The sequence below is a fragment of the Ovis canadensis genome, chromosome 25 (genome assembly GCF_042477335.2).
Source record: "Ovis canadensis isolate MfBH-ARS-UI-01 breed Bighorn chromosome 25, ARS-UI_OviCan_v2, whole genome shotgun sequence".
Classification (NCBI taxonomy): Eukaryota; Metazoa; Chordata; class Mammalia; order Artiodactyla; family Bovidae; genus Ovis; species Ovis canadensis.
Genome location: NC_091269.1, coordinates 1,081,352 through 1,106,553, shown reverse-complemented (window position 1 = coordinate 1,106,553; position 25,202 = coordinate 1,081,352). Strand labels below are relative to the sequence as shown.

General features: G+C 49.7%; 1 long non-coding RNA gene across 2 annotated transcripts; it reads left to right on the top strand.

Annotated features, from left to right (window-relative positions):
- Positions 1-549: 549 nt before the first annotated feature.
- Positions 550-15,058, top strand: LOC138430379 (uncharacterized). Of its 2 annotated transcripts, XR_011253136.1 has the most exons (5): positions 550-705; positions 2,208-2,314; positions 4,036-4,169; positions 6,214-6,334; positions 12,325-15,058. It is a non-coding gene; the product is annotated as an uncharacterized lncRNA (long non-coding RNA). The 2 variants fall into 2 exon arrangements; XR_011253137.1 differs by lacking the exon at positions 2,208-2,314.
- The last annotated feature ends 10,144 nt before the right edge of the window (positions 15,059-25,202 follow it).

Below are 25,202 nucleotides of genomic sequence, written 5' to 3'. Positions count from 1 at the left end.
TCCCCAAATTCTAACCCTAACCCTGAACCCGAACCTGAACAAGTTGGGGGGTTGCCCGAACCCTAACCCTAAGCTAAACAATAAACCTCTAAAATAAAAATAAACGTTTCTGGTCTAAGTCCCGCCTGTTGCTGTCCCCCGCCCCCTAAGAGCAAAAGAGTTAAGCTGCAGACTTGAACTCCTGACTTACAGACCATCATCTGCCTGCTCACCAGCGCACCTAACCGCTACGCTACAGAGGCTTGCTGTTCTAACAGAGCTCCCGGACCCTCTTCAAGCCTCTGCCCGCCAGGGTCTGGCTCTATAGACTATCATGGCTGTCCTAGGTCATCTTTGCTTTCTATAGTCATAGTTTTATCCCTAAATCATAGACAGATCAGCTGAGAAAAAGCTTGGATTGTCTCGGTGGGGTGGATTTGCTTGTCCTTGTGTTTCACCTGGAGGCAGTCGCGGTCCCGCGGGCCTGTCCTGGAAGGGGGCGTGGGGGTGGGGCGCACCGTGAGCGCGTCGGGGGCGGGGCGAGCCTGGGCTGCTGGTCAGGAGCGCGGCTCACGTGAGCGGGTCTGGGGCGGGATGAACATGGCGGCGCGTCGGGGGCCAGGGCTCTCAGGGCTCGCCATTGCAGCTGGGAATGCTCGTTTCGTGGGCTCCTGGGTCCCCGTCGATTGGCATCCAGCGAGCAGAGCGCAGGGCTGTGGGCCACAGGTAAGGGAACTCGGACTGGGCGGAGCAGGGAACCATGTATTCTGCCCTCTTTGTTTGCAGTCTCGGAGCCGACTAAAATGGCGGTCGCAGAAAAGCCTCGCCTTTGGGGCCAAGGGTTTTACTGCTTTACCCCTTTGCATAAAGCTCAGACCCGCGCGGTTTTCCCAAGCAGCCTAGTGTATTGCTTCCTACAGGCCTGGAGAGGATAACAGGCAGGAAGACCAGGGGTCTCCAGACAGAGAAAATAGACTGCAAGTGTCAGACGTTTTTTTCTCTCTCTTAAGAGGCCGGAGGAGACAAAAGAGTGCTGCATTTTTTTTTCTCCATGTTGATACAAATTTAAAAGGTTTCTCAGAAATTTCTGTGTTGCCATGACCACTCCTGGCTCCACCTGAATTTAACTTTCCTCAAACCTTGAACTAAGCAATGCATTTTTCTTATGGAAATGTTTGTCTTAAGGTATGCTAATGTACTATGTATTTACCCAAGGCTCTGTCTTCAGGTCAGTTTCCCCTAAAGGCTCAGAAAAAACTTGACAAACCAGTATGTTTTACTCATACCTTGTTCTCTTAATCTATGTGAATGAAACTATATATTTGCTTGGAAATCTGCCTTTCTTCAAGATTCATGTCCATCATTTTATGGCCTGGGATGACTCATCTGCTGCCAATGTTATCTCAATGCATGCTGTGGGTGAGGGGCCTGGTGCCATTCTCTGACACATTGTCTTTCTTTCATTAGCAGACTGCTAGTGGCTCTATAACATCTGGCTAAAGACTAGCAGGGGGTACTCTTCCCCCTTTTACTGTCTACGTCAGCAGCTCTCTCGATCTCTTTTATATTTTAATAAAACTTTTTAACAGAAAACCTCTGAGCCATCAAGCTTCGTCACTTGCCCTGGATTGAATTCTCCTCTGGAGTCCAAGAATGCTGGCATCTTTTGTGGTTTAGCAACCACCTTTCAGCCTTTTGAAATTCATATTGAATCTTCATTTCAGATTGAAGATGCATTCCATGGTATTGCCAACTGAAGCCTTTTCATCGCTATGGCATATCTGTCCATGTCTTTAGGGTATTTTTCAGCAATCATGTATCATTTCCAGTGTGCCAGTCTTGTTATCCTCATTCTGTCCATAGCAAAGTCTTTTATTAATGTTGACATGACTGAAAGGGAATCGTTTGTTTAAATTCCTTTTCAGATTGTTATTTGCTGGTGTATACAGATAACACTGTGTCATCATTCATTTGTATCAGTTTGGACAGCTTGATAGTTGTCTTTAGTTTCTTTAATTTCTCATAATTTAAGATGACCCTGTCTCATATATTTACAGTCTCACCCCTAGTCTCAGTCATTTCTTCAAAGAACTGTCCTTTTTTTAAACATTACATTATTTTTGACTGTGCTGGGTCTTTATTGCTCGTTTGTCTAGTTGTAGTGAGCAGAGGCTACCCTCTAGTTGCTGTGCCATGGCTTCTCATTGCAGTGCTTTCTCTGTTTGCAGAACTTGGGCTCTGGAGCATGCAAACTTCAAGAGCTGTTCAAGGGCTTCATTGCCCCTGGGCGTGTGGAATCTCCTACACAGGAATTGAACCCGTGTTCCCTGCATCGGTAGGCAGATTCTTTACCACCGGGCCATTGGAGATGTTTCCTGTTCCCTTTTATTAGAGAATGATATTTAAAACATACATGTAGGAGCTCAATATGCTCAGCTGACAATACATGGATATATATATATATATATATATATATACATGTATTCCAGCTCACCTTTGAACATATTCAGTTAAAGGTAATTTGTGATGTCTCCAACCTGATCCACCACGACATGGACATTGTAACGTTTCCTTTTGTTTATCTGTAACTTTGCATTCCAATGGTAAGATACCTGGCTTCCACCGCTTGTCATACACAGAATTCAGTGCTTGTCCCACGTGGTTACTGAAAAAAAAACTGTCAGATTGTCTTTCAAAGGGGGCTCTGCATGCATTGCACCAGTATCTTGAGTATGTTTTTGTATGATAGTTTACTATCAGTATACCCTCAGTGGCCAGGTGTCTATTTCAGTCGCTACCAATTATGAATGGGCTTGTTTGCTCTAGTGTTCTTGGACAATTCGAATACAGTTTCTTTGTCAGATATGCATTGTTTTAGGAAAACAGTTTTATTGATTGTTGGCTGTGTTGCCTCTTTGTGTGTGGGCTTTTCTCTAGTTTTGGTGAGCATGGGCCATAACTAGTGGTTTGCAGGCTTCTCACTGCAGTGTCTCCTCTTGTTGAGGGGCACAGGCTCACGGGCTTCAGTGGCTGCAGCATGTGAACTCGGCATCGTGGCTTCCAGGATCTAGAGCACAGGCTCGCTCGGCTGTTGTGGCACACGGGCTCCATAGGATGTGGGATCTTCCCATCCTAGGGATCGCACATGCATCTCCAGCACCGGGGGGTGGATTCTTTACTATGGAACCACCAGGGCATATTTTAGACTAGTTTTCCACACATGTATCTAGTGAAAGAGGCCAGGATCAAGAGGCATGGCAGCTGGGAATCCTCAGCCCCAGCTCTGGTGTGCTATCCAAAGCTCTGGGGCCTTTGGTGAGCAGCTCAGCTTCCCTGGGACTGTTTCCTCCCATCAGAAATGCCCTGCTTTTGGACTGTAGCCCACCAAGCTCCTCTGTCCCTGGGATTTCTGAGACCAGAGTACTGCAGGTGGTGCCATTTCCTTCTCTGCTGCTGCTGCTGCTGCTGCTGCTGCTGCTGCTGCTGCTGCTGCTGCTGCTGCTGCTGCGTCGCTTCAGTCGTGCCTGACTCTGCGCGATCCCATAGACAGCAGCCTACCAGGCTCCTCTGTCCCTGGGATTCTCCAGGCAAGAACACTGGAGTGGGTTGCCATGTCCTTCTCCAGTGCATGAAAGTGAAAAGTGAAAGTGAAGCCACTCAGTGAAGTCGTGTCCGTCTCTTAGTGACCCCGGGGTTGCAGCCTACCAGGCTCCTCTGTCCGTGGGATTCTCCAGGCAATGGTACTGGAGTGGGCTGCCATTGCCTTCTCTGATTTCCTTCTCTGCAAGATAGCGTTTTGAAGATATTTTCTCCTGGATATTGCTTTTGATGAAGGAAGGGGGATCCCTTTCAGGGCTTGAGAGTGAGTTCTTGTCTGACACTGGGCAATGAGTTGTCTGAGGAGAGGAGTGCTGTCCAAGCGAGAGGCTTTATTGGGAAGGGCTGCCAGGGTGGAGGGCAGGAGGGTGAGGGAAACGGAGAGAACCACTCTGTCACGTGGCTCACAGTCTCAGGTTTTATGGTCATCGGGCTCATTTCTGGTTTGTCTCTTGCCAGGCATTCTGAATTGGGATCCTTCTTGGGGGCACACGCATCACTCAGCTGAGATGGATTCCAGCGAAGTGGATCCTGGGAGGTTGGTAGGACCTCTGAACTGGAGCCTCCCATCTCCTGACCTCTCCAGAATTCTGGTTGGTGGTAGCTTGTTCGTTCCTTGTTCCTTCCCAGGACCTCCTGTTGTAAGATGATTCCTGCAAGTGTTTTCTTTTCTCTGTTGCCTGGCCAGGGTGGGTGGTCCGTGGTTCATTTAACAGTTTGTTTTTGGTTCTCTCGAGTAAGGTCCTCCACAGGGTAAATGTATGAAATGATAAAAGGCAATGTTTTAAATAATTTATATTCATAATTTGGTAAGTTGGCTTGTTTTGTGTATGTTAGACCTGATCACCAGACCAACGGTCATGTAGAACTTTTGCAGTTTTCTAAAATTCTATAGTTTTTTAAATGGAGTTACCTTGTTGCAAAGTTTGTGTTTATGTTCATATTTTTTTAAAGTTATTTCTTTTAGTTGATTGATCATTGCTTTACAATATTGGTTTGATTTGTCATACATCCACATGAATTAACCATAGGTGTACCTATGTCCTCTTGCTCTTGAATCTCCCTCCCACCTCGCACGCATTCCCACCTCTCCAGGTTACTACTGAGCCCCAGTTTGAGTTCCCTGAATCATACAGCAAATTCCCATTGGTTGTCTATTTACAAATGTAGGTGTACCTGCATCCATGCTGCTCTCTCCATTCATCTCACCCTCTCCCTCTTGTTCCCCACCCTCGTCTGTAAGTCTGTTCTCTATGTCTGCACCTCCATTGCTGCTCTGTGAACAGACTCGTCAGTACCATCCTTCTAGATTCCATGTTTTTCTCTCTTTGACTGACTTCCCTCCCCTTTATTAGAACAAACTCAAATGTGTTCCTTTTTATGGCTGCATTCCATGCAGGCTCTGATTGTTCCTTAGCCATGTTTTGCGGAGGGTCATGGAGCTATTCTGCTCCATTTCAGTTTGGGCTTCCAGTCTGAGTGCTCGCAGCAGAGCTGCTTCTGGGTGAGCCCTCTGAGGTCTGTGAGCACCGGGCTGCCCGCTCTTCTCTTGTGGCCCGCAGGGGGCGCCAAAGGCCCCTCTGACCCGCGGGCGCAGGACGCTTTGCCTTTAGACTCTGCTCCGTGAGCAGCTGGCGGGAGCTTTGTCTCCTCAGGACCATCGGGGCTCAGGCTTCTGGATAACAGGGCTGCATCCAGGCTGAGAGGAGCAGGGTTGCCTCAGTGCCCACCAGCAGGGAGGCGCTGCAAGAGCGAAAAATGAGGATGGAGTAGACGTTTCCTGTGTCCAGCTGAGGGCTGACTGGAGGTCCATCTCAGAGGACTCAGGGGGAAAGAGCTCCGTGTGCAAAGCGGTGGGTTTTCAGTTAGATTTGCCTTAGATGATGTAGAGGATGAACACTGATGTTCTTCCGTGTAGGTGGCCATTTTCCTGTCACTGTTTCTTGAGAAGACTGTCCTTTCCTCTTCGCTCGTTCCTGGTTTGATTTTCAGGAACTGACCATGTACAGGTGGGTTCGTTTCTGGGCTCTCTATTCTCTCCTGGAGTCCATGTGTCTGTGTTCCTGCCAGTTCCTCACTGTGGTGGTCACTACAGCTCCGTGATGTAGTTTGAAGAGGGATAGGAAGATGCCTCCAGCTGTGTTCCTCTTTCTCAGAGTCTTTTTGGCCGTTTAAGGTCCTGTTCAACAGTAGCAGCCTAATATTAGGAATATTTCTATTTCTGTGAAAAATGCCATTGAATATTATTTTGTGATTGCAGTCCGTGTATTTGTTGATGACTTTGGTTGGAATGGACCTTTTAATTCCTCATTGTTCCAGTGCATGAGCGTGGAATAATTTTCTGTGTGTTTGTATTTTCTTTGGTTTCTTTATCAGTGCCTTCTAGTTTTCTGACTACTGGTTTTTTATGTTCTTGATTAAGTTTGTTGCTAGATGTTTTATTTAAGTGGGATTTTCTTAATATTTTTTTCTGATTGTTATTAGTGTATAGAAATGCAAGTGATTTTTGGACTGTAAAGGGTAGTATTTTATGATTGTAAATTAATCCAAAATGATTCAGCTTTACTGAATGTAGTCTAACAACTTTTTGTGAAGTGATGTGGAACATTTTATCTGTAAGATCTGTTTCTCCTGCAGTAGGTCATCCAGAGGACCCAAGACATGGTGGTTACTAATAGACTTCCCACACTACTTCTTCATTCCACGTGGACTCCTTCACGGGCAGTGAGCATCGCAGCTTCCCTTGAACTTCATCTGGGTAAGTCTTGGCCTGTATCAGAAAGTTTCCTGCCTGTCTGCTCTAAATTTCTTTTGTGGTATTGACATGGTTGTTTTGAAACCTAGTATACTTTCCAGTCATTTAAAATGTACAGAAAATGCCTAGCAATGGGAACAAGTGCTAGCATTTGCCACATCATCTAAAATACTCTATGTGTTTTATCCAAAATGGGTACCTTCTGCAGAACCAGCACATAATCTCCAAAATCAGGAAATCATATGGTACCTACATTATAATGTAATCCACTGCCCCACTTCCACTTTTAGCAATTGTTCAAGTGTATGAATATATCTTTTGTTTCCATCGTCATCCTTTTTTCTTTATTTAGAGTGTTACTGAGATTTTCAGTTATTTGGACAAACTTGATGGATTGAAAGCAGACATGGTGAATAAGGGTTCTGGGTGGCCTTTTCTATGTGGATTTCTTTTTCACTGAAGATGGTTTTAATATTTATTCATGTGGTAACATGTATGAATCCTGCATTCTTTCTCCCCCCCCCCCCATAGTAATTAAAAATAAATAATATGCCATTTACCATTTAGATATTTGTAAGCATACAGTGTTGTAGCAGACAACCTTTTCTTGTTTTGCAAACCAGTTTAATAATGTGCACCTTGTGCGTGCTTTGGAGAAACTCAGGAAACTGAGTCAGTGACTGAAATGGCCCAAGATATCACCTTAGATTCCATCTTCATCTGAAAACAAAACAGGCACTTTCTGGTGGTCCAGTGGCTGAGACTGGACACTCCCAAAGAAGGAGGCCCAGGTTCATTCCCTGATCCAAGAGCTAGATCTCCCATGCCACAAAGGAGAATTTGCATGTTGTAGCTAAATATCTGGCTTACCTCAATGAAGGTTGACCTGGCGCAGCCAAATTAAAAAAGAAACAAATATTTTACAGATACAACCAAAGGAAAGGAAGGGTATGGTTGTTGTGCAGATTTACGGCTTAGCTTTCCCTATCGATAGAAAAGAAAAAAGAGTTTCAAAAGACTGTGTCTCATCCTTCTATCTGGCATATAGAGAGGATTCCTTTGAAATGAGATTTCTCTGGTAAATGTGACTCACAGAAGAGCTGTCTTGAACTTGGGTTTCAGAGATGATCATGTGTCCTCTAAAAAAAAAAGTTAATTGGGTCCCACTAATTCTCATGCTGAGGTGGTATATTTTGTGGTAGCATTTGCTCCCCTTCACTTTGGATGTATCCCCATTTGTTTACACTGTCATCTACTGAAGACATCCTGATATTTGAAAGTTTTTAGTTATTACAAGTAGAGCTGTTGTATATAATCATGTGATACTTTTTGTCTGGACGTTTTCAAAGCTGTTTAGTAAGTGCTAGCCATATAGTATTCAGGTCACAGGTGAGCTTTGTTTAGCTGTGGAAAAATCCAGCTATGTTTCTCTGTGGCATGTGGGATCTTCTGGGGTAAGGGATCAAACTAGAGTGTCTTGCATTGTCAGGCAGATTCTTTACCACTGAGCCACCGGAGAAGTTGTGCCCTACCCCCGTTTTTTTTTTTTGAGTTTACTGGATCTAATAGGTGTGCAGTGCTACCTCACTGTTATTTTAGTTTGTAATTTCCTAATGATATGTGATTTTGAGTCTTTTTGATAGGCTTATTTGCTATCTTTATATTTTTGTAGGCCAGGTGTTTAGGTGTATACATTTTTTATGAGATTGTTCTAGATTTTTTGGTATATTTGGAGTACAATCCTTTATCAGATATGTATTTTATAAATATATTTTCCTGTGGCTTGTGTTTAAGTTTTGTGAATAAGGTTTTTCACAGTTTAAATGTCTAATTCTTTAAAGTTAATGTTATATATGTTTTATATCCTTTTTTGGATAGACTTTAGTGTGTTGTTGTTGTTGTTGTTAAATTTTATAAGCAGAAGTGAGGTACTGTAGATACAGTTTTAAGCTAAGCTGAGGTACCATAGATACAGTTTTGCCTTTTGTCTGTTAAGAAGTTTGAGTGAGTTTGGTGTACACTGTATATAACATTATGTCTACATTCATTTGACTGGATATAGCTTCCAATTATTTGTCTAATTGGTTTTGGAGATATCACGGGAAGTCAGTTTTTCCAAGGGAAACTGAGGTCCATGAAACATGAACTCTTTTCGATCGGTCGGAATCACTCTCTGCTATTTCTGACAGATTTGACTTGTTTGGATATCTCATATGAGTGGAATCACAGAACGTTTGTCTTTTCTTGGTCTGGTTTATTTCACATGATCTAATGACCATAAGGTTTGTCCACATTGTCGCATTGTCAGAATTACTGACTTTGAAGGGCCGAATCAGATTCCATTGTGTGTATACCACAGTTTGTTTATGGAATTGGCTGCCATGGACACTTAGATCACTTCTGTTTGTTTGCCAGTGTGAATCATGCTGTTGTGAGTATGACGGAAGAAGTATCCATTTTTTCAGCCCCCTTTCCCAATCCTTTTGGGTACATAGCTTGAATTGGAATCGAACTATGTATTTATTCCATGTGTTTGTTTTGGAGTCATTTCTGTAATGTCTTGCAGAGTGGCAGCACCATTTAATGTACTTTTTCGTATGGTGGAATACCGTTCAAGCTTCTGAATATACCTTGTGTTGCATATTCAGTCTCCCACCAACGGACACTTGAATGAGTTCTACCTTTGAGCTATTGTGAATGTCACTATGAGTATTTGTGTACCAGTTTTTGTTTGAATTATTAACAAGTACATTACTATATATAAAAGAAGCCACAAGGACCTACTGTACAGTTTAGGAAACTATTAAATATCTTATGATAATGTATAATGGAAGAGAATCTCAAAAGGAATATATGAAAAGCACATAGTAACCATGATATTTATTGTGCCAACACTATGAGTTATCATAGCACTACTCAACGTGTATTTATACATGTCAGTAAAATATTCACATCTGTAAGGATATTATAAAAAATTATATAAAAAATCAAGAATTCAAACAGAGATTAAATAAACTTCCTGTCATTGCTCATCATCATTTATACATTCATACTACCTGTAACACTCATTGTATAAGTGCTGGACTAGCAATTGATGTTCTCGTAAACCAAGAGATTGTGAAGGTGTAAGGAAATATAGCTTATTGAATTCCTTAATGAAGGATTATAGAACTCTATGTCCATGAAGTGAATGAAATTCCATTTTATTGAACCACATTCTTACTAGAGTGATGAGCTTCCACCCCACCCAACGTTAGTTCACAATGAAATCCTGCAGTCCTCTGGCCTCAATGTCTGCTTCCTGCTACCGAGAAAGAAAAGATGAGGAAGTCCTGACAAAACCGATGCTATTTTTCTTTTTCTGATTTGTATTTTATCGCAGGGCTTGGCAAAAAGAGGGCCCAACCTGTTTTTAGAGTTCCATCCCAAGGGTCCCTCTGGCATGTTCCCTATGTTGACAAAGTGCTGATTATTTTCAACAAAGGACAATGATCTGCACTTCACTATCTGTTGCTTGAGCTGGAATAGCGGGCATCCCTTGAAGTGCATTCCTTCATGCTGAAGTAGGCATCCCTGAAGCAATAGTATAAGAGGAACACATTTATCACGTAGACATCGCAGCCCATGCATTTGTAATAATTTTTCAGTTATACCCATCATCATCGGAGGAACTGACTTGTCCCAGTAACAACGAGAGTACCCAGTATAACAGTTCCTTGACTTATGAGTACTTCCTATGAGTACCCTTATGAGTACTTCTTCCAATGTTGTTTCTCCTACTTTGGTCATGAACAGTAGAAGCTGATGGCAGTGGTCCTTGAAATGTATGTCGATTCCTAGGTGGCACAGTTGATAAATAAAAAATCTGCCTACCAGTGCAGGAGGGGGAAGTGATGTGGGTTTGATCCCTGGTTCAGGAAGATAACAATTCATACACATGTTTTATGTGAACCAGTTTGATACTCATGAGTTTTTTCTTCTGTATACAGAAAAACAAATGCTGTTCAAGGACACTGAAAGAACCCTGATGTTGAAAATCAGATCTGTATTGTGAGCAATGCTTAGATATCCATGAGTCGAAGCATAGTATTATGCCTATCATCCTTGTATTTCTCTCAGTGAAATATGTTGAGGAAAACTCTTCATTCGTGGTCTAGATTCACGAAGAAGCTAAATAGCATTCATCCTTTATGTTGACAACTGTGAATTTAAATCTCCTGTGAATCCTATGTGACAACCACACATACCAACATGAGTTATCAGTATTATATCAATATTTTTAGTCCTATTGTATGTCAACTAAAAAAATCAGTATATAATTGTACATGAAGTCAAGACATAAAATCAGTGCAAATACAAAATGTTCCATCCTTTGAGAAAGGGAGAAAAACATCTCTGTGCTTAGCCTATTGCATTTTTATGTATTAGACCCTTAAGTAGTTTATTCACCACACCCTGTGAATGATTCACAAATCTTCAGAGAAGAAAGGATCATTTCTCTTGAACAATGAGTAGTTCAACTATTCTCAAAGCAAAGCCATAAGTGAGTCTTATTTTGGGTGAGACCATGAAAACTCAGCGTTTTCATTATGCTTGTGCTTATGATGGGAGGAGGTCTGAGAAAGCACTTCTGAAGGTTTATTCATACCAGTCGTTCTCATATGTATCGAGTCTTTAAAGGTCGAATCACCAAGGTGTTGCTTCTACACTTGTACTAGGCTGAGCAGCAACATTCCCTTTCTCCGTAAGTGCAGTAGACGTGTTCCCAACCTGTCTGTCTTCTGTCCTCTGGAGTATGCATTGCTTGAGCTCATCACAGCCTAGTAGATGGAAATCATCAGGATATTCTGGAAACCCTTTTTATTTCAGTCTGTTCAGGAGGTTACCACTGCTGCAAACCTCTGGATTTTACCAAGCGCTTTTAACAACCTCAGATGAAGGATATAAGTCAACACTGGTGACAGCCACGGGCTTCCATGGCCTATCCATGATTGTTGGCTTTGCTTTCATAATCATCCTGTTTCTTATACCAGCTAAACTGTCAGTGTATTTTTTAATTACCATTTTATCTTTGATGGTTTTTAGAGCTATTATGGATTTTCCTATATATCTTCACTTATCGGTGAGGGTCTTATGTTAGTAGTAGTTATGACAACTGACTTTCTGTCTGTTAGCTGTGGCAGAATAAAAAAAGAATGACCCACTGTATATTATTAATATTATGTATCAATATATTGTTAGTTTTATTGTTTGCAGTCATCCAATTCCAAGTTTCTGAAATAAACTTTCAGAAAAATCACATCCTTTTGAATGCCCATTTGACTGAATAGGAGCACGGAAATGTTCTTCCATAAAATTGTTTACAGTTTCCATTCCGTTTCTCCTGTTTGATGTAGATATTGGCCTTTGGTTCTATCAGTAGCTTTGCAAGTAAAAAAAAAAATTAATTAGAGCTCGTATGGTAATTTTACTGTTAGCAATAAGTTTAGCATAAAATGAACACAGAAGAGGTTACAGTAGACCAAATATGAAAGTCAGTTTAAAAGAAAACATAGTGTTGAATGTTTACAGTAGGAATATAGTTATGAAGTTCCTTTATTATTATTCTATCCTTTCCTTTTGTTTTGCAGGGGTGTTAATGTACAGATTCCAGTACTATGGCTAGAGCGAATAATAGTATCATTATTCTTGAGAGCAACTCTACTAAGTCTTCACGCTCATGTCACTCAAGGTTTTTTAATACCTATTATGTTAGTCGTGTTTGTAGTTTGTGAAGTCACATAAGTTGCATTCATTCAAGCAATAGTATCAAACAGCTATGGCATCAATTATAGATGTGAATCGATATCGAATGTGAATCCATTTCACTGTGACAAGTTATTATTGTAGATATTCTATTCATGCCAGTAACAAAGCTGTGCAGAAATAATACAATGTTTATTAAGAAAATAAGATTTACTAATTTGTTTTATTATTCTATTTCTTTTAAACAGATTTAATGACAACAGGCTCAACTTTTCATTCACTTGTATGACTATGAGCAGTTTGACCAAGTTGAAGAAGATGACTCGTTTGTAGTCTTCCTCATCAGCTCATTCCATCTACTGGCTTTAAAATCATTTAGTACAGAGCTCACCGTCTAGGTGTTCATCCAGTGTTTTGTTTGCTTATCATGCAGGATCATTTTAAAAGGAAAAGTATGTGTGTATGAGTTAGAGCTCTGATCCCAGGAGTCCATGTAGAAGCTTCCCCTGAGAAATGTATCGTTTTTGCACCAATGCTACTGAAATGTGTGAATGTGGTATACCACGCGTCCCAATAAGTGTAAACAGCGTCATAGGCTACTTATTTGAAATGACCAGTACTCATGACATTCCATTCAACTGAGGACTAAATATAGCCAACGTAGGCTGTGTTTGCCAAATAGACTTTGAAGTATTCTTCACACAGTCCTTCATCGATGCCAGTTTTCAGATCGAAGAAACCCTTGCTCCATGAAGTTTGTGAACACATATACTCATGTTTTGTTTGAGATTTTAAAGTCATTCTTCAGTTTTGTTGGAGGAATGGTTCTGTATATGCCCCGTGGATCCCCAAATCCACTGATGTTCATGTGTCTTGGGGCTTCCCAGGTGGTTCTAATGGTAAAGAACATGCAGAACATACCCATGCAGGAGACATGGGAGGTATGGATTCCATCCCTGGGGCAGGAAGATCTCCTGAGGGAGAGCATGGCAACCCCCTCCAGTATCTTTGCCTAGAGAATCTCATGGAGAGAGGAGCCTGGTGGGGCCTAGTCCATATGATCCCAAGGAGTTGGACACAATGTAAGTGACTTCGCACAGCACATGATTCGTTGTCATAGCTAATATAATGGAGATGACATAAAAAGAAGCACCAGCGGGCGAAAGTCAATATCCATCACTTTTAAACTTTGGAATGTATTGTGATATTTTACATCCATATTTGTATGACTTGATAGTTGGAGAATCGATGCATGTGAAGGCCTGGTTGTGTTATATGTATGTTGAGGGAAGATATATTTTTATGTGGTTTGACATATAGGTCCCATTTCATTCGTAGACATATGCATACTCATCACTTATCATCATTTTTTTTTTTTTTGAAAAGACCATTGTTTGGAAAGGTTGTTGTCTAACCATGAAAGATGCTTGAATTCTTGGGCTCCTTAGAGGAAGAATTCAACCCGGGGCCAGTGATGAGGCTTGATCAGTCAGAGCTTTTGTGTCCCAACGTTTTATTAAAGTATAAAAGAGAGAAAGCTTCTGACATAGACATCAGAAGGGGGCAGAAAGAGTGCCCCCCTACTCATCTTTGGCTGGATGTTATCTAGCTACTAGCAGTCTACTCATTAGAGAAAGGAATGGCAGCAGACCCCTCACCCACAAGATATATGGAGATGACCGTGGCACCAGGTGAGTCATCCTGGGCCATAAAACGATTGATATGAGCAAATGGATAGCTTCATTCACATAGATCAGGAGAGCCATGTATGAGTAAAGCATATTGGTTTGTCAAGTCAGTTCTGAGCCTTTAGGCAGAACCTACTTGAAGATAGAGTCTAGGGTAAATACATAGTACATTCACATAGCTTAAGGCAAACCTTTCCATGAGAAAAATGCCTTGGTCAGCTCAAAGTATGAGAAAAGTGAAGTTCAGGCGGAACCAGGTGTCATTATAGCAACACAGAATTGTAAGAGAAAATCTCTGTTTAAATTTGTATCAAGAAGGGGAAAAAAGATAACAGCTTGTTTCCTCCTGCCTCGGAAGTGACAGATAACAACTGTCTGACACTTGCACCCCATTTCCTCCCTTTGGAGACCCCTGGCCTTCCTGGCTGTTACCCTCTCAGTTTCATTCATTGAGCGTTTTCTGCCTTGTGAAACATTGGGCATAGAAGTATGTGTTTATTTAGGGGTATTTCATCCAATTTCATTTAAATGCATATGTGAATTAGAAAGTTTGACATGCTGTTGCTTTGTATACCGATTGGGAAATGTGAGCCTCCAAGCTTAATTTAGTTTTTCATGTTCATTTTTCTTTTTAGGGGTACAAAGAAAAATAATATGACTGTTAAGATCAGCTTTCGTATTTTTTGCCAAATATGAATTGGGATCACATCGATCAGAGATGAGTCTGTGCATGAAAGCCCTAATAACTAATGCTAATTGACTTCACTACCATGGGATGTTTTCATATCTATTGAGGATTTACTTCATGTATTTCGATTTTAACTTTCTGTCTTACAGCCTTGTTTGTAGATCAAAGCTATTTGAAATTGTCATCTGGTTTCAAATGGCTTGTGAGGTTATTCATGAGTGGTTCATAAAACCGAATGGATTGTACGTAGCCATACTTTGTTGTCATTCTATGAATTTGAAGAATGTCTGAAGAATGTCTGCAGTTATGCCTTAAAGATTCATACAATTGATGTCCAATATTTATCTCAATAGACTTGCTTTCAATTTGTAGTTTCCTATGCGTATGTCTTTCTTTATGGATTTGGGTAGAACTTGTATTGGAACACTGAAAAATCTGTGATATCAACCGTGCTGACCTTTCTGGTGGTCATCATTAAGATTTTCACGCTCTATGGATCCTAGTGGAAACAGGTGCTGTTCATCCTACTTTTGTGAAGATTGAACTCATCGTAGAAAGTGGAATTTGTTGAAATATTTATGGTATAAATAAATCTTGTCTCTATAATTACCCAGAGTCCTGGTGCGTATTTGATTGCTAAGTTATAAAATGTATGAGATAGATGTGATCCATCAATGGCGACTGGATAAGTGGTGGAGAGGTATTTTGGTGATGCAAGAGATTTAAATGATATGATCATAGTATTTATATCCCTTTTATGTGGATAATGGGTCTTGGATCCATGTTTGAAACCTTACAACCTCGTCTTTTGTTATGCATGGGAAGTGTCAAAAATGAAGAAGATGCGGGTAGGTACTTCAAGGGTAAGTATAGGGCTGAGGGCGTGACTATGATGTGGGTTAGGGTTAGGATGTGGATGGGGGTCGGGTTAGGGTAGGGTAAAGGTTAGAGTTCGTGGAACAGCCCTCCAAACTTGTTAGGGTGAGGGGTGAGGTGTGAGGGTTCAGGATGAGGGTGAGGGTAAGGATTCAGGGTGAGGGTTAGGATTCAGGATGAGGGTGAGGATTCAGGGAGAGGGTGAGGGTGAGGGTTCAGGGAGAGGGTGAGGGTGAGGGTTCAGGGTGAGGGCGTGGGTGAGGGTAAGGGTTCGGGGTGAGGGTTCAGAGTGAGCGTTCAGGGTGAAGGTGTGGGCCTCACATCTGATACAGGATTGTACTCCAAATATACCCATCCCTTCCCTTGAACAGACCTCTCACTATGGGAGCCCTTGGCAGTGTGGAACCCACCGGCCCCTAAGGCCTCCCAAAGGACGCCTGGGGCCTAGGTGCAAAGGCAATACAGGAGTGGAGCTGAGGCCAGGAAGGCGCCAGTGGCGTCTCCCAACTTCGCAAAGGCTGCTCCTTCCTGGGTAGGAAGCCTAGCAGCGAGGCAAGTCTGGGCAAGGTTTGCCCAGGGCAGAGCAGCCTCGCACCAGGAACTCTGCCAGATCGGGCCTCTGAGCAGAGCTGGAGCTCTGCCATCCTGGAGGCGCACTCGACTCCGCCCAAGCAGGGCTTGCAGCCTAAGGCGGCTGGGCTGCTTCGTCTTCCCCCTAGGAAGCTCGATTCCCGCATGCTGTTCACTCGGCTTCCAGGCGCCGGCTCCCTGCCCCTCCTTACGGTCTAGGATCAGGGGCTGCTTCCCCTGAGCTGGGGCTGTGGGCAGGAGCCCAGACACACAGGTGCAGGACTCAACCACCTGCACACGTCTCTGCTGGAGAGGAGAGCGCTAGGGAACCTACGTGTGTGAGGCAGCTACTGGGCGCCCACGGAGTCAGACTCGAGGTGTGCGGGGCTCCAGAGCCCCGCCAGGGGTCCAAGGAGCCTGGTGCTCACCGTGCGGCGCTGAGTCTGGGCTGTCAAGCAACCGCTGGAGGAGACCTGCACTTGCCCTTCCCTTGCCTCTGACAGAGCTCTCCCTGCTGGAGCCCTTGGCAGTGTGCAACCCACCGGCCCCTAAGCCATCCCCAAGGACGCCTGGTGCAAAGGCAAGGCAGGAGCAGAGCTGAGGTCAGGAAGGCGACAGTGGCATCTCCCAGGCTCAAGGAGCCTGCTCCTTCCATGGCAGGAAGCCTAGCAGCCAGGCAAGTCAGGGCAAGGCTCGGCCAGGGCAGAGCAGCCTCAGACCAGGAACTCTGCCAGATCGGGCCTCTGAGCAGAGCTGGAGATCTGCCATACTGGAGGCGCGCTCAGATCCAGCCAAGCAGGGCTTGAGCCGCACGTGGCTGGGCTGCCTCTTCTTACCTCGAGGAGGCTTGCCACCTTGAATGCTCTTCCTTCGGCTTCCAGGCGCGGAAGCTCTGTGCCTCCTGCAGGTCTTGGCTCAGGGGCTGCTTGCCCTGAGCTGGGGCTGTGGGCGGGAGTCAAGACACGCAGGGGCATACCCCAAACTGCTGCACACTTCTCTGCTGGGGAACAGAGCGCAAGGGAACGACATGTGAGAGGCAGCTGATCGGCACCCACGGAGTCAGCCTCCAGGTATGCCGGGATGGAGACCCCAGCCAAGGCCCTGGGAGGTGCGTTTCTTCGTGCGGCGCTGAGTCTCGGCGACCAAGCAACCGCTGGAGGATCCCTGCACTTGCCCTTCCCTTCCCTCTCACAGAGCTCGCCCTGCCTGAGCTCTTGGCAGTATGCAAGCCACCGGCCCCTAAGCATTACCCACGGACGCCTGGGGTCTAGGTTCAAAGGCAAGGCAGATGCGGAGCTGAGGTCAGGAAGGCGCCAGTGGCGTCTCCCAGGCTCACGCAGCCTGCTCCTTCCTGGGCAGGAAGCCTAGCAGTGAGGTAAGTCTGGGCAAGGCTCGCCCAGGGCAGAGCAGCCTCGCGCCAGCAACTCTGCCAGATCGGGACTCTGAGCAGAGCTGGAGCTCTGCCGTCCTGGAGGCACACTCGGCTCCAGCCAAGTAGGGCTTGAGACAAACGACGCTGGGCTGCCTCTTCTTCCCTCGAGGGCGCTCGCCTCCCCGCCAGCTGTTCACTCGGCTTCCAGGTGGGGGCGCTCAGCGACTCGTGCAAGTCTTGGCTCAGGGGCTGCTTGCCCTGAACTGGGGCTGTGGGCGGGAGCCCAGCCACGCAGGGGCAGGCCCCAACCAGCTGCACACGTCTCTGCTGGGGAGGAGAGCGCTAGGGTAGCTACGTGTGTGAGGCAGCTGCTGGGCGCCCAGTGAGTCAGCCTCCGGGTGTGCGGGGCTGCAGACCCCAGCCAGGGGCCCTGGGAGGCTGCTGCACTCCGTTCGGCGCTGAGACTGGGCGGCCAAGCAACCGCGGGAGGAGCCCGGCACTAGCCCTTCCTTTCCTTCGCACAGAGTTCTTCCTGCTGGAGCCCTTGGCAGTGTGCAAGCCACCGGCCCCTAAGCCCTCCCAATGGACGCCTGGGGACTAGGTGCAAGGGCAAGGCAGGAGCGGAGCTGAGGCCAGGAAGGCGCCAGTGGCGGCTCCCAGCCTCGCGCAGCCGGCTCCTTCCTGGGCAGGAAGCCTAGCAGCGAGGCAAGTCTGGGCAAGGCTCGCCCAGGGCAGAGCAGCCTCGCACCAGCAACTCTGCCAGATCGGGCCTCTGAGGAGAGCTGGAGCTCTGCCGTCCTGGAGGCGCACTCGGCTCCAGCCAAGTAGGCCTTGAGCCAAACGAGGCTGGGCTGCCTCTTCTTCCCTCGAGGAGGCTCGCCTCCCCGCCAGCTGTTCACTCGGCTTCCAGGTGGGGGCGCTCTGCGCCTCCTGCAGGTCTTGGCTCAGGGCTGCTTGCCCTGAGCTGGGGCTGTGGGCGGGTGCCCAGGCACGCAGGTGCAGGCCCCAACCAGCTGCACACGTCTCTGCTGGGGAGCAGAGCGCTAGGGAAGCTACGTGTGTGAGGCAACTGCTGGGCGCCCAGGGAGTCAGCCTCCGGGTGTGCGGGGCTGCAGACCCCAGCCAGGGGCCCTGGGAGCCTGGTGTACTCCGTGTGGCGCTGAGTCTGGGCGGCCAAGTAACCGCTGGAGGAGCCCGGCACTAGCCCTTCCTTTCCTTCGCACAGAGTTCTTCCTGGTGGAGCCCTTGGCAGTGTGCAAGCCACCGGCCCCTAAGCCCTCCCATGGACGCCTGGGGCCTAGGTGCAAAGGCAAGGCAGGAGCAGAGCTGAGGCCAGGAAGGGGCCAATGGCGTCTCCCAGCCTCGCGCAGCCTGCTTCTTCCGGGCAGGAAGCCTAGCAGCGAGGCTAGTCTGGGAAAGGCTCGCCCAGGGCAGAGCAGCCTCGCCAGCAACTCTGCCTTATCGGGCCTCTGAGCAGAGATGAAGCTCTGCCGTCCTGGAGGCGCACTCGGCTCCAGCCAAGTAGGGCTTGAGCCAAACGAGGCTGGGCTGCCTCTTCTTCCCTCGAGGGGGCTCGCCTCCCCGCCAGCTGTTCATTCGGCTTCCAGGTGGGGAGGCTCAGCGACTCGTGCAGGTCTTCGCTCAGGGGCTGCTTGCCCTGAGCTGGGGCTGTGGGCGGGAGCCCAGGCACTCAGGGGCAGTCCCCAACCAGCTGCACACGTCTCTGCTGGGGAGGAGAGCGCTAGGGAAGCTATGTGTGTGAGGCAGCTGCTGAGCGCCCAGGGAGTCAGCCTCCGGGTGTGCGGGGCTGGAGACCCCAGCCAGGGGCCCTAGGAGCCTGGTGCACTCCGTTTGGCGCTGAGTCTGGGCGGCAAAGCAACCGCTGGAGGTGCCCTGCACTAGCCCTTCCTTTCCCTGGCACAGAGCTCTTCCTCCTGGAGCCCTTGGCAGTGTGCAAGACACCGGCCCCTAAGCCCTTCCAAAGGAAGCCAGGGGCCTAGGTTCAAAGGCAAGGCAGGAGCGGAGCTGCGGCCAGGAAGGCGCCAGTGGCGTTTCCCAGCCTCGCGCAGCCGGCTCCTTCCTGGGCAGGAAGCCTAGAAGCGAGGCAAGTCTGGGCAAGGCTCGCCCAGGGCAGAGCAGCCTCGCGCCACCAACTCTGCCAGATCGGGCCTCTGAGCAGAGCTGGAGCTCTGCCGACCTGGAGGCGCACTCGGCTCCAGCCAAGTAGGGCTTGAGCCAAACGAGGCTGGGCTGCCTCTTCTTCCCTCGAGGAGGCTCGCCTCCCCGCCAGCTGTTCACCCGGCTTCCAGGTGGGGGCGCTCTGGGCCTCCTACAATTCATGGCTCAGGGGCTCCTTACCCTGAGCTGGGGCTGTGGACGGGAGCCCAGGCACGCAGGGGCAGGCCCCAACCAGCTGCACAGGTCTTTGCTGGGGAGGAGAGCGCTAGGGAAGCTACGTGTGTGAGGCAGCTGCTGGGCGCCCATGGAGTCAGCCTCCGGGTGTGCGGGGCTGCAGACCCCAGCCAGGGGCCCTGGGAGGCTGGTGCACTCCGTTCGGCACTGAGTCTGGGCGGCCAAGCAACCGCTGGAGGTGCCCTGCACTTGCCTTTCCTTCCCTCTCACAGAGCTCTCCCTGCTGGAACCCTTGGCAATGTGCAAGCCACCGGCTCCTAAGACCTCCCAAAGGACGCCTGGGGCCTAAGTGCAAAGGCAAGGCAGGAGCGGAAATGAGGCCAGGAAGGCGCCAGTGGCGTCTCCCAGCCTCGCGCAGCAGGCTCCTTCCGGGCAGGAACCCGAGCAGCGAGGCAAGTCTGGGCAAGGCTCGCCCAGGGCAGAGCAGGCTCGCACCAGCAACTCTGCCAGATCGGGCCTCTGAGCCGAGCTGGAGCTCTGCCGTCCTGGAGGCGCACTCGGCTCCAGCCAAGCAGGGCTTGAGCCAAACGAGGCTGGGCTGCCTCTTCTTCCCTCGAGGAGGCTCGCCTCCACGCCAGCTCTTCACTCGGCTTCCAGGTGGGGGCGCTCAGCAACTCATGCAGGTCTTCGCTCAGGGGCTGCTTGCCCTGAGCTGGGGCTGTGGGCGGGAGCCCAGGCACCCAGGGGCCGGCCCCCACCAGCTGCACACGTCTCTGCTGGGGAGGAGAGCGCTAGGGAAGCTACGTGTGTGAGGCAGCTGCTGGGCGCCCAGGGAGTCAGCCTCTGGGTGTGCGGGGCTGCAGACCCCAGCCAGGGGCCCTGGGAGCCTGTTGCACTCCGTGCAGCACTGAGTCTGTGCGGCCAAGCAACCTCTGGCGAAGCCCTGCACTAGCCCTTCCTTTCCCTGGCACAGAGTTCTTCCTGCTGAAGCCCTTGGCAGTGTGCAAGCCACCGGCCCGTAAACCCTCCCAAAGGACGCCTGGGGCCTAGGTGCAAATGCGAGGGGGGATCGGAGCTGAGGACAGGAGGGCGCCAGTGGGGACTCCCAGCCTCGCGCAGCCTGCTCCTTCCTGGGCAGGAAGCTTAGCAGAGAGGCAAGTCTGGGCAAAGCTCGCCCAGGGCAGAGCAGCCTCGCGCCAGCAACTCTGCCAGATCGGGCCTCTTAGCAGAGCTGGAGCACTGCCGTCCTGGAGGCGCACTCGGCTCCAGCCAAGGAGGACTTGGGCCAAAAGAGGCTGGGCTGCCTCTTCTTCCCTCGAGGAGGCTCGCCTCCCCGCCAGCTGTTCCCTCGGCTTCCAGGTGGGGGCGCTCTGGGCCTCCAACAGTTCTTGGCTCAGGGGCTCCTTACCCTGAGCTGGGGCTGTGGGTGGGAGCCCAGGCACGCAGGGGCAGGGCCCAACCAGCTGCACATGTCTCTGCTGGGGAGGACAGCGCTAGGGAAGATACGTGTGAGAGGCAGCTGCTTGGCGTCCAGGGAGTCAGCCTCCGTGTGTGCGGGGCTGCAGACCCCAGCCAGGGGCCCTGGGAGGCTGCTGCACTCCGTGCGAGGCTGAGTCTGGGCGGCCAAGCAACCGCTGGAGGAGCCCTGCACTGCCCTTCTATTCCCTCCCAGAGAGCTCTTCCTGCTTGAGCCCTTGGCAGTGTGCAAGCCACCGGCCCCTAAGCCCTCCCAAAGGACTAATGGGGCCTAGGTGCAAAGGCAAGGCAGGAGTGCAGCTGAGGCCAGGAAGGCGCCAGTGGCATATCCCAGGCTCGCGAAGCCTGCTTCTTCCGGGCAGGAAGCCTAGCAGAGAGGCAAGTCTGGGCAAGGCTCGCCCAGGGCAGAGCAGCCTCGCGCCAGCAACTCTGCCAGATCGGGCCTCTGAGCAGAGCTGGAGCTCTGCCGTCCTGGAGGCGCACTCGGCTCCAGCCAAGTAGGCCTTGAGCCAAACGAGGCTGGGCTGCCTTTTCTTCCCTCGAGGAGGCTCGCCTCCCCGCCAGCTCTTCACTCGGCTACCAGGTGAGGGCGCTCTGCGCCTCCTGCAGGTCTTGGCTCAGGGGCTGCTTGTCCTGAGCTGGGGCTGTGGGCGGGTGCCCAGGCACTCAGGGGCAGGACCCAACCAGCTGCACACGTCTCTGCTGGGGAGGAGAGCGCTAGGGAAGCTACGTGTGTGAGGCAGCTGCTGGGCGCCCAGCGAGTCAGCCTCCGGGTGTGCGGGGCTGCAGACAAGAGCCACGGGCCCTGGGAGGCTTGTGCACTCCGTTCGGCGCTGAGTCTGGGCGGCCAAACAACCGCTGGAGGTGCCCTGCACTTGCCTTTCCTTCCCTCTCACAGAGCTCTCCCTGCTGGAACCCTTGGCAGTGTGCAAGCCACCGGCCCCTAAGCCCTCCCTAAGGATCTGGGGCCTAGGTGCAAAGGCAAGGCAGGAGCAGAGCTGAGGCCAGGAAGGGGCCAATGGCGTCTCCCAGCCTCGCGCAGCCTGCTTCTTCCGGGCAGGAAGCCTAGCAGCGAGGAAAGTCTGGGCAAGGCTCGCCCAGGGGAGCAGCCTCGCGCCAGCAACTCTGCCAGATAGGGCCTCTGATCAGAGCTGGAGCTCTGCCGTCTTGGAGGCGCACTGGGCTCCAGCCAAGTAGGGCTTGAGCCAAAGGAGGCTGGGCTGCCTCTTCTTCCCTCGAGGAGGCTCGCCTCCCCGCCAGTTCTTCACTCGGCTACAAGGTGGGGGCCCTCTGCGCCTCCTGCAGGTCTTGACTCAGGGGCTGCTTGTCCTGAGCTGGGGCTGTGGGCGGGTGCCCTGGCACGCAGGGGCAGGACCCAACCAGCTGCACACGTCTCTGCTGGGGAGGAGAGCGCTAGGGAAGCTACGTGTGTGAGGCAGCTGCTGGGCGCCCAGGGAGTCAGCCTCCGGGTGTGCGGGGCTGCAAACAAGAGCCACGGGCCCTGGGAGGCTGGTGCACTCCGTTCGGCGCTGAGTCTGGGCGGCCAAGCAACCGCTGGAGGAGCCCTGCACTTGCCCTTCCTTTCCCTGGCACAGAGCTCTCCCTGCTGGAGCCCTTGGCAGTGTGCAAGCCACCGGCCCTTTAGCCCTTCCCAAGGATGCCTGGGGCCTAGGTGCAAAGGCAAGGCAGGAGCGGAGCTGAGGCCAGGAAGGCGCCAGTGCCGTCTCCCAGCCTCGCGCAGCCTGCTTTTACTGCTGGAGCCCTTGCCTCTGCGGCACTCAGTAGCCCCTAATCGCGACTCCAATCCCCGATCTCCACCCTGACCTCAAAACCCTATATCCCAAACCCGTAAACTGAATGCCTAGATCGAATCCCCAAACAGTGAACCTGAAACCTGATACCTTAACCCTAACCCGACCTCAAACCAAAACACCTACCCCTTAATCCCAAACCCAAACTCCAATCTCCAAACCGCAACCCCAAACCGCAAACCTCTAACCCCGAAGCCGAACCCCATACCCCAAACCCCAAGCCCCTATTCAGAACAAGAACCCCCAAACTCCGAACCCCAAACCCCTAACTCGAACACCATACCATGAACCCCAACCCATTTCCCGAATCCAAATCTCTAACCCCAAGCACCGAACTCCAAACCTGAACCCGAATCCCCTAACCCAATCCCCTACCTGAACCCTTTACCATAACCCGAAAACAAAACACCAAACCCCTAACCCATAACCTGAACTGCAACCCCGTACCCTAAAACAGAAGCCCCTGTCACTAACCCCTAACCAGAACAGCGAACCCCTTAACCGAACCTCAAACGCCGAACCCCAAACCCCTAACCTGATCCGTGAACCCCTAACTCGAACCCGAACCCCTAACCCGAGCCCCAAACCCAAACCCCGACCCCCAAACCCCATACCACAAACCCCGAACCATGTAGCCCAAACCCCGAATCCATAACTCAAACCCCGAACCCCAAATCTGGAACCCGAACCCCCAACCCCAAACCGCTAACACGAACCCCACACCCAGACCGCACACCCCTAATGCCTTACCGGAAACGCAAACCCATAAAGTGAACCCCAAACCCTGAACCCAAACCCCTAACCCGTACCCCACACCCCACACCCCCAACCCAAACCCCAAACCCCTAACCCAAACTGCGAACACCTAACCCGAATTCTAAACCCCGAAACCCAAACCCCAAAACCCAACCCTCAAACCCAAACTCCAAACCCCTGATCCGAACCCCAAACCCCAAACCCCTAGCCGGAACCCCAAACCTCAAACCCCAAACCGCACACCCCAAACCCCTAAGCCGAACCCCGAACTCCCAACCCCTAACTCCTAACCTGAACAGCAAAACTCGAAACTGCACCTCACACCCCCATCCCCAAACCCTGAACCCAAACCCCCGAAGCCCAAACCCCAAACCTCAAATCTTGACCCCCGATCCACAAATCTCACTTACTGAACCTCTAATCGGAACCCCCAACCCCAATCCTCGAATCCCAATTCCCGAACCCCAAACCCAAACCCCAAACCCCTAATCCGTAACCCAAACTGCAAACCCAAAAACCGAACCCCAAACCCCCAACCCACAACCCTGAACCCAAACCCCAAACCCATAACTGGAACCCCAAACCACGAACCCCTGACCCAAATCCCAGACTCCAAACCCCAAATCCCTAACCCCTAACCAAATCCGCGAACCCCTATCCCAAACTGCGAACCCCAAACCCCAACCCTCAACCCCTAACCTGAAACACGAACCCCAAACCTCGAACTCCAAACCCCAAACCCGAACCCCGAACCCCTAACCAGAACCCCAAACCCAAACCGCGAACCCCAAAACCCAAACCCATAACCCGAATCCCAAACCCAAAACCCCTAACCCGAATCCCAAACCTCCAACCCAAACCGCGAACCCCAAACCCCAAACCCTTCACCCTAACCTCAAACCCAAACCCGAACTGTGAACCCCTAACCCAATCCGAGAGCCCCTAACCTGATCCCCAAACCCCAAACCCAAACCTCAAACCACAAACCCAAACCGCGAACCCCAAACCCTTTACCTGAACCTCAAACCCCAAACCCAAACTGCGAACCCCGAACCTGAACTGAGAACCCATAACCTGATCCCCAAATCTGAAACGCGAACCCCTAACCCGAACCCCAAACCCCAAACCCAAACCGCGAACCCCTAACCCGAACCCCGAACCCCAAACCCCTAAGCTGAACCTTGAACCCCTAATCGGAACCCCAAACTTCAAACTAGAACCGCGAACCCCTAACCCCAAACGCTGAACCCCAAACCACAAACACGAACCCTGAACCCGAACCCTAAGTAGAGAGGGGATTCCCCGCACCCGAACTCTGAACCTGAACCCTAACAAGTTGGGGGGATGCCAGAACCCTAAACCTAACCCTAACAATAAAACTCTAACATAAACATAAACTTTTCTGGCCTAAGCCCCGCCCCTTGCTGTCCCTCACCCCCTAAAAGCAAACGAGGCAAAACTGGGACTTGAATGCCTGACCTACAGAGCCAAGTTGGATGTTTAACTGGTTGTCAGCCTAACCGCTTCGCTAGAGAGG